We start from the raw sequence: 9,950 nt of genomic DNA on the forward strand, positions 1-9,950 counted from the left end.
TTTAAGTACTGAATATGAAACAGCAGAATGTCCTGGTGACAGCTGGGATAGAGTTCATTTTCTTCTTAGTAGCTGGTACAGCGCTGTGGGGTTAAACCATGACACAGAATTAAAAATCTCACTGAAGTCACATTCCATTCAAGAAAGAACGGCAACTCTCATCTAAGGATAGCACTCTCCCAAAGGCAGAACACAGCATATAAAACTGTTTCTAAAAAAATAGAAGCCATTTTATTTAAATAGAAAAAAAAATTTAGAAAACACTAAAGTTTACATTGTAGGACATAATTTCTGTCATCTACCACTGATGGTTCAAAAAAGTCATATTAAAAAGAGAATCTGAATAAGCAGATGATTATTTTATATTTAGGTATCAGGCCTACAACTGATACACAAGTATAAATCCCATTCGGAATTCAAAATGTGATACAAAAACTAAATTGATTGACCAGAATAATCTTCTCTGCTAAACTGAGCTAGAGGAAAGTCTTATCCAAAATTTGTCCCCACAGCTGCTAAAGATCATAGGTTATCTGGCACATACTGATAGCACATAGTTCACAGCAACTGGATTTCCAGTTAGTGTATATTCTCATTTTACTTCAGTCTCCTCTTCCACTGTTTATGCTGAATTTAGGCAAACCATGTTCAGTTCTATTTTCTCTATTTAGTAGCAACTGTCTTATGGAAAAATGCGTAGTCAAGATGATGGGTCTGACAGTATTCTGATTGTGTGAGACTGACTATCACTCTTCCAGAAATGAAGACGACAGCTTGTAGAAAAAGACAAAACTGGAGCAGTAATGCGCTGACACGTAATTTTATCTTGGATGATTTGCCTCTTCTCCATGTGCCTTCAATCTAAAGCATGAAATTCAGCTCATTACTGTAACAGACTGTCAACCAACTCCAGAGCGAATCATCACAGGCCAGCAAGAAAGCCAGCGTGTGCACTTAGGGAATGCAACTGATCCCAAAGAGTCCAATACAGCTAGAAATTTGCACATCTGTAAGCACAAGACTGCAAGGGCTTCCCTTTGAATGCCTAACCTGCAAAGGGGGGCTAAAACCTTAATGCTATGTACCCAGATTCCCTGCACAGAGAGAGCAGCAGCCACTGAACTGAGTTATGCCCCTTCTTCCACCTTTGCATCAAAACACAAACCAGCACACCTGGAAATTCAGGCTTCACACTGTACTTTCTAAGCTTGAGCCAGTATGAAGAGAATACTAAACAAAAAGCTCATTTGTACTCCTACCTTTCCTCTCAGCATTAGCTCAAGAGTGAGGACTGCAAAAATACATTCACCCACCTCTGCTGCATTACACATGCCACAACCTTTTCCTGAGACACCTGTAGTCCCAGCCTTTCACAATCAATGGCCCTCAAATGAGCCATACGGATTGAAGGGAGACGAAAGAAACGGTGAATACTTCTTGGTTCCTTCAAAGAATTGCTGGGTTTCTGTCCCATTTTAAGAGGCAGGCAGAGAAGTGAGCACTCACTTTACCAGTGTAAATATATGAAATACCAGTCTAGTACTTGCGCCCAGAAAAACTCGGGTTCAATGCCATATTAAGTCTGGGAAGGCTCAATTATTTATCTCCCTTCTTGTGGAGGAATGTATAAGAGAATACAACTGAGGATATTATTTAACTTATCAATCAGTGACTTGGATGACGGGGCAGATGACTCCTCAGCAAGTTCACTGACAACACAAATCTGGGAGAAGTGACCAGTACCCCAGAGTGCTGTGCAGCCCTTGAGAAGGACCTCGACAGGTTGGAGAGATGGGCAGAGCAGACCTGTCCAAAATTCAACAAAGGCAAATGCATGGTCTTGCACCTGGGGAGGAATAACCCCATGTACCAGCACAGGCTGGGGGCCAAACTGCTGGGAAGCAGCTCCGTGGAGGACCTGGGGGTCCTGGTGGACAACAAGCTGTCCGTGAGTCAGGAGAGTGTCCCTGTGGCCCTGAAGGCCAATGGTGTCCTGGGGTACATTAGGAAGAGTGCAGCCAGCAGGCCAAAGGAGGGGATCCTGCCCCTCTACTCAGGCCTGGTGAGGCCAGATCTGGGATGCTATGTCCAGTTCCAGGCTCCTGGGTTCAAGAGAGACATGGAGCTCAAGAAGTGGGTCCAGTGCAGGGTTACAAAGATGATTAAGGGACTGAAGCACCTCTCTGATGAGGAAAGGCTGGGCCTCCTATGAGGGAGCTGGGCCTATTCAGCCTCAAGAAAGGATGAATGAGAGGAGCCCTCATCAATGTCTCTAAGTATCCGAAGGGAGGGTGCCAAGAGGATGTTTCCAGGCTCTTCTTGGTGGTGCCAAGCAATAAGACAAGAGGAAACAGGCAGAAACTGATGCACAGGAAGCTCCACCTGAACATGAGGAAGAACTTTTTCAAGCAAGTGACCACACACTAGAACAGGTTGCCCAGAGAGGTTGTGGTGTCTCCCTCATCAGGAGTACTCAGGAACAACCTGGATGCAATCCTGTGCCATGTGCTCTAGGATGGCCAAGCTTGAGCAGGGAGGTTGGACCAGATGACCAGATAGTCCCTTCCAAACTGACCCATTCTGCGATACTACTGTGCAGATCCCTATTTCGGATGCCAACATCCTGGTTTTTGTATGACCTGAAGCAACCAAATGATACAGAAGTTCCACTACTGTACAAGCTGTGGAGCAGCATGTGACAAGTATGTATTTCAAAGTTAAATGCCTTCCCCAGCACCACAGCAGTCACTATGTGTTAGAACAACTAGAGAGGAGCCTCCTACAGATAACATTCAACAAACTAACCAAGAAAATAGGTCCACTAAGATAACTTTTACAACTTCAAGATGCCAAAGTATCACTATTGAGTTAAATGATGATAAGCCTTCTCATCTGAGTTATTAACATCTTTAATATGGAAAAAAAACACTGAGAGAAAAGGTGAAACTTTTGTAAAAACTCAATCAGCTCTGGAAGCTTTTGCATCTGCATATAATTCTGCTTTTCAATAATCCAGGCAAAAGAGTTATGATAAATTAAGAAACTCATCAAAACTTAAAAGACATACTGTGAGTAATCCATGCCAAATACAAAAGTAAACAATTAAGTGTGGATTGCTTGACTGCTACCAAAATATCCATAATATAAAATCCAACCAATACGCAAACATACCACAGGCATACTTAAAATATCCTACACAGTAAAATGGATATTTTTCTCACAACATCTCTTGCACTAATTGATATCCCTCATCCCTCTTGTGAAATACCACCCATGAACATATCATTAAGATTTATCCAAGAGCTAAACTTTCACTGAGAGAATCTTCCTACAAGACCAGAAGAGGGACAAAAGTTCTATTTTTAGAAGTAAGAAAATGCTTCCAACAGCAGTTGCCACAATGAGGCAGTATTCTCTAGTGCTGCCAGACGTGAAAACAAATTTAATACAGTAAATTACTGTTAATTCAAACCACTGACAGGAAACCCCACTGCAAATTACTGAATTTTACAGATTAGCAAGTAAATGAACAAAATAAAAAGCTAAAATAAGTTCCTAAGACTGTGCCTTCCACATTCACTGTGACACACTGTGCAAAATGCTTCTAACCCTGATTTTTCCTTGAAGATGCAAGGATCATAAGAGATACAACAATGAAGTGACATGTATAAAGCCACATGTCCCATTTCACTGAGACTTTGTGATGAGCTGTAGTTGGCTGACACACAACTTAAGCCCTGTGCACGGAAAAAAGGATTTCAGGAGCAGGTTGTCTTTGGTTTGTTTAGATAACCATTTGTCAAGTGGCATAAAACAAGAGTAAAATAGAGCCAGAGCTGGAAAAAGCCTCTGCAAACCAAAGGAGCTGGGTTAATCTGTCACGTGGAGGAGTTAATGGATTCGTTTGTTGACACTGGGACCAATTCCACGCTGTGCTCAAAAGAGGCTCTGCTTTGGACCAGTGTTTGGCTGATTTTTTTTTATATTTACACTGCACAACATGGAGATAACCTGAAACTAGACCAATAAACACAAATCTGAAGTTCTGGATCATAAGTTTATACAAATAAAGAATTTTTATATTCAAGCATAAGACACGGTGAATCACTTTCTGGAGTTCAAAGGCCAACTTCAGTGTCAAGTTTTGACTGCTGCTTCACTGATACTTGGATCCAAACTGGAGCAGTGTCACAGCTCCTTTAGTTGAAGTTCATCCTCTTACAGGTTCAGGGAATCATCCAGCTAGCACAGGCACCTTTTAAAGTCCAACATAATTTACTACTTGAACAGCATAACCAAGCCATCATCTTTAGGAACTAACTAGGGCTCCTCACTTAATCATGTGTGGAACCTAAGTCCACAGTATTTCCAATGATTTGCCTCTTTTTGACCTGTAATACTACCTTGCAGCAGGAATATGAAACCTCACCACTAAACATTAGAAAAGAAGTGTGGGAGATGGAATAATCAGGCTTATCCTCCTCTAGAGGTGAACTGCTTTCTTCTCATTTGGGACTCAACCCATGGTTTTTGTGCTTGCAGCAATCAACACATGGACAAATTTTGTCACTGACTTTTAGATCAAGACAAGCTGAGATAGTGAAAAACAACATCACCTTTTTGAATCCTCCCAAAGCTCTTTCAATTGTTTTTGAAACCTGATGGTGCTCCAATTCACACACTATGATTTAACTTAAATCCAAGTCATGGTCTGTCAAACAAATACCAAAGCACTTATGACAGCTAGATGCAAGCACTGAAAGAACTTCCAGAAAGGTACACCAAACACTCCTGGGGATGATCTCTGAGGGGCAAAAGGACCAGTTCTCATAAGGGGAAAAGAAAGGAATCAACTTCTTGCAAGATTAACAGTGGTTAGAAAAATAGGTACGCTTCTGAAATTTGAGGTATTTCAGGTCAGTGCTAGTTGCGTCTCTGTCAACAGCACTTGAATCATACACTGCACATCCATGCTGTAGCAATTAATCATAATAGCACAAACCGGCACTTTCCTTTTTGGATTACCCTGGGACACAAAGTCCTGTTCATACAGCTCAAAAGCGGCAGAAGAAAACCCCACTAAAAACATCTTCTGTCCCTCAAGTAATGCCTGAGAAGAAAAGAAGCTCTTGTATTAGTTTCAGAAGAGATAAAACTCATCACAAGAGCAGAACAGTTTATTCCACAAGTTATAAACATATTTTGCTTTCTTTGCTTTAGAGAAAGAAAACAACAGATTATGTACTGTCTTCCTCCAAGAGCAGAAAGTTGCTTTACAACAGCAGAACCACCTATTATCCTGCATGGAGACAGGTGGAGGGTGCTGGGGAAGGGATTATTTTATTATTAAAAAACCCCAAAGATTTCAGGCTGTTGCCTGGCTTCAAGACTCATTAAAGACAGTGGGAATGCCATGAACTTGAACAGCCTTTGAATGAGACTTTACACTTCAGGTTGCTATCACAAGAAGATACTACATTTCACTTTCTACAGAACATTACCTCAGCACCCTTTAAACAGACTTAATCCAGAAACTGTAGCTGCGCCATTTATACTTCTCCATCAATAAGCAGCACATTTTGCAAGGAAGAGTCCAGAACGAATTTCTTGAAGTGCTCCACAGCAGAACTTCAGCTTGGGTGTTCAGCAAGAGGACAGGCTAGAGCTGCCTCCCTGCTTCCAGTCAACGCCAGCAAAACTCTAGAAAACTATTTAACTGATTACCATGAGCCAGTGGAGACAATGTCATTGAAAGTGTCTCATCAAGATTAATCTCCACAGTAGTCAGCTCCACCCCAATAGGTGATGTTTTGTTTGGAGGTATACTTAGCCTTGAAGAATGTGTATTTCATTTCCTCTGGTAATGCTTTATACCTTAAAACAACCAGTAGATAGTAATAACTCCAATAATCTGACACCAAACACCAATATTAGTTTTCCCTTTTATGATGGTCAATGGATCAAAAGGTAAGTGAAGCATAAAGGTAATAAAAAGTAACAAGACATTTTGTTTCTTTTACTCAGTTCAGGGGCTAATTGGTCAGTAAAAACTTGCTAGATGAGGTGGTTTCCTAGCGTAACATTCTTGAAGAAGTATAATATATACATATATATAGCTGTGCTGTTGAAATTTAATGCAAATGGCCTGGAAATTTATTGTGTTCCTATTCCCTGAATAGTATCCATAAGATCTAAAAATCTGTCATTATTGCAATAATGCTGATATCAGCTTTTGACCAGTCAAACCACTGCAGTCTTTATACTCTCTTCCTCTACAATAAAGCTGCTAAGGTGGTTCATTAAACTGCTTTCCACTACAGTGTGCTTTATTTATTTTCAGAGCACAGAATGTCAAGCATAATATTTATTTACTGAAAATGAAGTTTTAAAAAAATACAGCAGGACATTTCTCTACAAGATTGTTAAAAAAAAAAAAATAGCATGTTTTAACTGAAAGTTAAATAGCAGGCACATTGTAATCACTAGTCTACCATATGAACAACAGAAATTACTGGTATATCGGACATGTATAGGAGGTTTTTCTCTTGGGTTTCTGTAAATTCACAAAATTTTGGATATAGGCATCTTTGACCAATCTCAAAAAGAGATGCACAAAACTAGACACCGTTTGAAGTCTTATCAAATTACATTGTATTCAGCCCTTCTGTAAAATTCCCCGATTATATCATAAAGGTAAAGTTTTTTTGGTAAACTGAGGAATAGCATGGTGTGCTTCACTTCACACCAAAAAGTCAAATTCCTTATCCCTTAAGCCCTAAATGCTTCTTCTGAAAGTAAGCTGCTATAAATCTCTGAATATAAGAAACTTGGTTTATTCTCTGGCTGTCAGTGGTTCACAGGTAAGCCAGAAGCCTTTATTATCCCTAAGAATCTTTCTAAAAAAATAATCTACCTGCATCCAAAAGGAAGGTGAATAAAGCATTCCACGGGAAGGCAGCATTAATCCACTCCAACAATTCAATGGGTTTTCTCAATGAGAAAAGCTGTCCCTATGGTTTTCATGGAACTGTATTCAACTAGTTTCTTTCAACTTGTCCAGCTTTCCAAGGGCAAGTTAAGGTGGTTTATGCTGCCAAACCGCAGTTTCCAGTCTTATAACAATAGGGCATGTTAATGTTGGCAGCAATACAAAGGAGTCACATTTTCATACAGATGTACTGTTTATGAACAATAGTGCACTTGGTACACACAGCCTTTCTTCATCATCACCCATGCATACTTTGGGGATTTTTTTTTTCTTCATTTAAATACAAGCCCTTCAAGTGTTCTGTTTACTGCAAGTATGAAGCAAGAAAGGTGAATTCCTACTGCGTTCATATACTTGGGTACACTCTATGTAATGCATTCAGATGTATTCATCAGGTTAGCATGGAAGCAAGAAACCAACTCAGGAAAAAAATTGAAAGTTTTAACTTAGTTTTCTAGATCCAGACATCACTGGTTCAGATGAAGACAAAAAAGCATTACCCTGCCTGAAAGGACAATACTGTGTCATTTGAATAGGCAGCTGGTCTAAGAGGCAAATCCTGTCACAGGGCGTAGTGCTGTAAGTATGTTTCACCCCCGTGAGGGTTACCGGGCTGGAATTGACTTGCGTGCATTCTCACTACTGGCAAGTAACGTACCACAGGTATTGAAAATTATACTCCCCTGTTTCTAACTGCATTGTACTACGTTACCTGACAAACTCCCCAGGAAGGCTACAGAACCGCCAAGTACATTTTTAGATGCTTGGGCATAAGGCATCAGTAAATATACTCTGATACAATCTGATACCTGAGTAACGATGGGTAAGGCAGTAGCCTGAGGGACTACGTACAAGATGCAGCATCTTCTGCTTTTTGTACAGCTCTGTTTACTTTCTAAAAGTAGAATTAAGCGGCAAACACTACTGTTTGACATTTAAGAGCAGAGACTTAATGGTCTCAATGCAGTTCACTGAAAACAGCTATCACCATAAATAAGCAACTATAAAATCCTCTCCAGTTTGACAATAGGTCTGTCAAAATCAGAAAGATGTCTGGTAATGTGAGAACTAGACTAACTATCCCTCCATTCTCTCTCCCTAGCCTTCCAGAAGGCTTATAAGAGGAAGGAGTAAAAACCTCTATTGCTAAAATCTTTGCTGTGCCTATTCTAAAAAACTCCTGGCTCCATAGCAAGGCAGCTACCCACATTTTCAGAAACGCAGTAAATAGTAAAATGGTAGGTATAAGGCAAAAAGCATAGTATGTCAAAACAGATTGCTAGTTACAGTTAATGTCCTCACAAACATGCTTGAGGAGGGACGCACGCACACTCTAAGGCATTTTGCAATCTAATTCGGTTACGCTTGCCTGAAACATAACACAAATCCCAGCACAACACAGGCTCCTACTTAATTAGATTCCCTAAGAAAAGTCAGTCTGAGCCATATGGTATTTTCCTCAGCAGTTACGATAAACTGACCTTGATACTAGGAAAACGCACGCTGCTTCTGTCTGAGGCATAAATTACAAGCGCAGCGTGGCGGGATGCTCCCATGAAACGGGGACAGCGGCAGCGCCACGCTGAAACCCTCCCCGGGCTCCCGGGGAAGTTGATCAAGACTAAAGCGCTCCAGTGATAACGATGATGATGCACTGCAGTGACAGCGCTCGAATAGCCACGCTGTCAGCAGAACACCACGAAGCTGCTCAGACATCTGTCCGGTAATTAAAGGAGAGCCTAATGCCGCGCTGCCGCGGAGCAGCGGCCCGCCTCGCCCACCAGCACGCCCCGACACCCGGCCCCGCCCGACCCCTCCCCAGCGGCGCGGGGCCCCCCACGGTCCGAGCCCGGCCGCCCCCGACGGGCGCTGCGGCCCCGCACCACGGCCCTGCCGCAGGCCGCCCCACGGCGCCGGCCGGCCCCGCGCTGCCGCGGCGGGGGAGCCCCCAGCCCGGCCCAGTCCCGGCCCGCGGGGGGGCGGCGGCCCGCGCCCCCGGCCGTACTCACCCCCGGCCAAGTGCGAGGGCTGCACCACAATGGCAGGCAGGCAGGAAGTGCCCCGCGCTCGGGGCACGGGCAGAGCCACCGCCGGCGGCTGCGCCCCGTCGCTCATGCACGGAGGGGTCTGCGGCCGCCCGGCGCCGGCCCCCGGGCACAACCTACGCGGAGCCGCCGGGGCACAGGTGCCCCGGTCCCGCTCCGCACCGGCCGGCGCGCAAGGCGAGAGCAGCTGTCTCCTCCTCCTGCTGCTGCTGGCGCTTCTGCCGCCACTGCTGCTGCTGTGCTGCTGCTGTTGCTGCTGCTGCTGTCGCTGTCGTCGTCGCCCGCCGCCTTCAGCCCTCCCCACCCCGCCGGACGCGCCACCGAGTGCTGCTGCGGTGCCGGCGGCGGCAGCTCCCGCCGCGCACCGGCACCTGCTCGGGCGCTGCCGCCAATCGCCGGGAAGGGGACGGGCGGGGGGCGGGGGCGGCGCGCCCGGTAGGGGCGGGAGTTGCGCGCACCTCCGCGTTCCCCCCACCCGCGCCCCAGTGCGCATCCATCCCTAAAGCTGCGCCCCCGACAGGCAACGAGCAGGCTCCCGCCGCCGCGGTGTGTGCCCCCGGGCTGCCCGCCGCTGGCACGCCAGCTGGACGGGGGGACACCTGCGGCCCGTGCGCCACTTAAGCCCCAGCTGGCCGGGAGAGGCACAGGTGCTGCCAGGCGGTGCCTGTCTGGGCCCCGCCGTGGTGCGGGCCGCCCGTGGCGGGTGTCTAGCAAAGGAAAAGAGAGGCCGGTTGTTGGGAACGGGCGAGAATTCCAGCCATATGGATGCGGCGCATCGGGTAGTCATAAGGAAGGTGCGGCCTGGTCAGTCGTTTAGCTCATCAGTGAGTCACCGCTGTAACGTGGAAGCGCTTTTTTATGTCCTGAATCACTGCAGATTGTATTGTATCAGGCTAATTACTTTCCCCCTGGTGTTA

General features: G+C 44.9%; 1 protein-coding gene across 7 annotated transcripts in view; it reads right to left on the minus strand.

Annotated features, from left to right (window-relative positions):
* LOC104688987 (myosin VIIA and Rab interacting protein) overlaps positions 1–9,217 on the minus strand; it is a 209,909-nt gene extending 200,692 nt beyond the window's left edge. For all 7 annotated transcript variants that reach the window (XM_039549151.1, XM_039549148.1, XM_039549145.1 and 4 more), the window contains exon 1: positions 8,998–9,217. The gene's annotated coding sequence lies outside the window, so the exon portion shown is untranslated. The remainder of the gene's footprint in view (positions 1–8,997) is intronic.
* Positions 9,218–9,950: the final 733 nt, after the last annotated feature.

The sequence above is a fragment of the Corvus cornix genome, chromosome 2 (genome assembly GCF_000738735.6).
Source record: "Corvus cornix cornix isolate S_Up_H32 chromosome 2, ASM73873v5, whole genome shotgun sequence".
Classification (NCBI taxonomy): domain Eukaryota; kingdom Metazoa; phylum Chordata; class Aves; order Passeriformes; family Corvidae; genus Corvus; species Corvus cornix.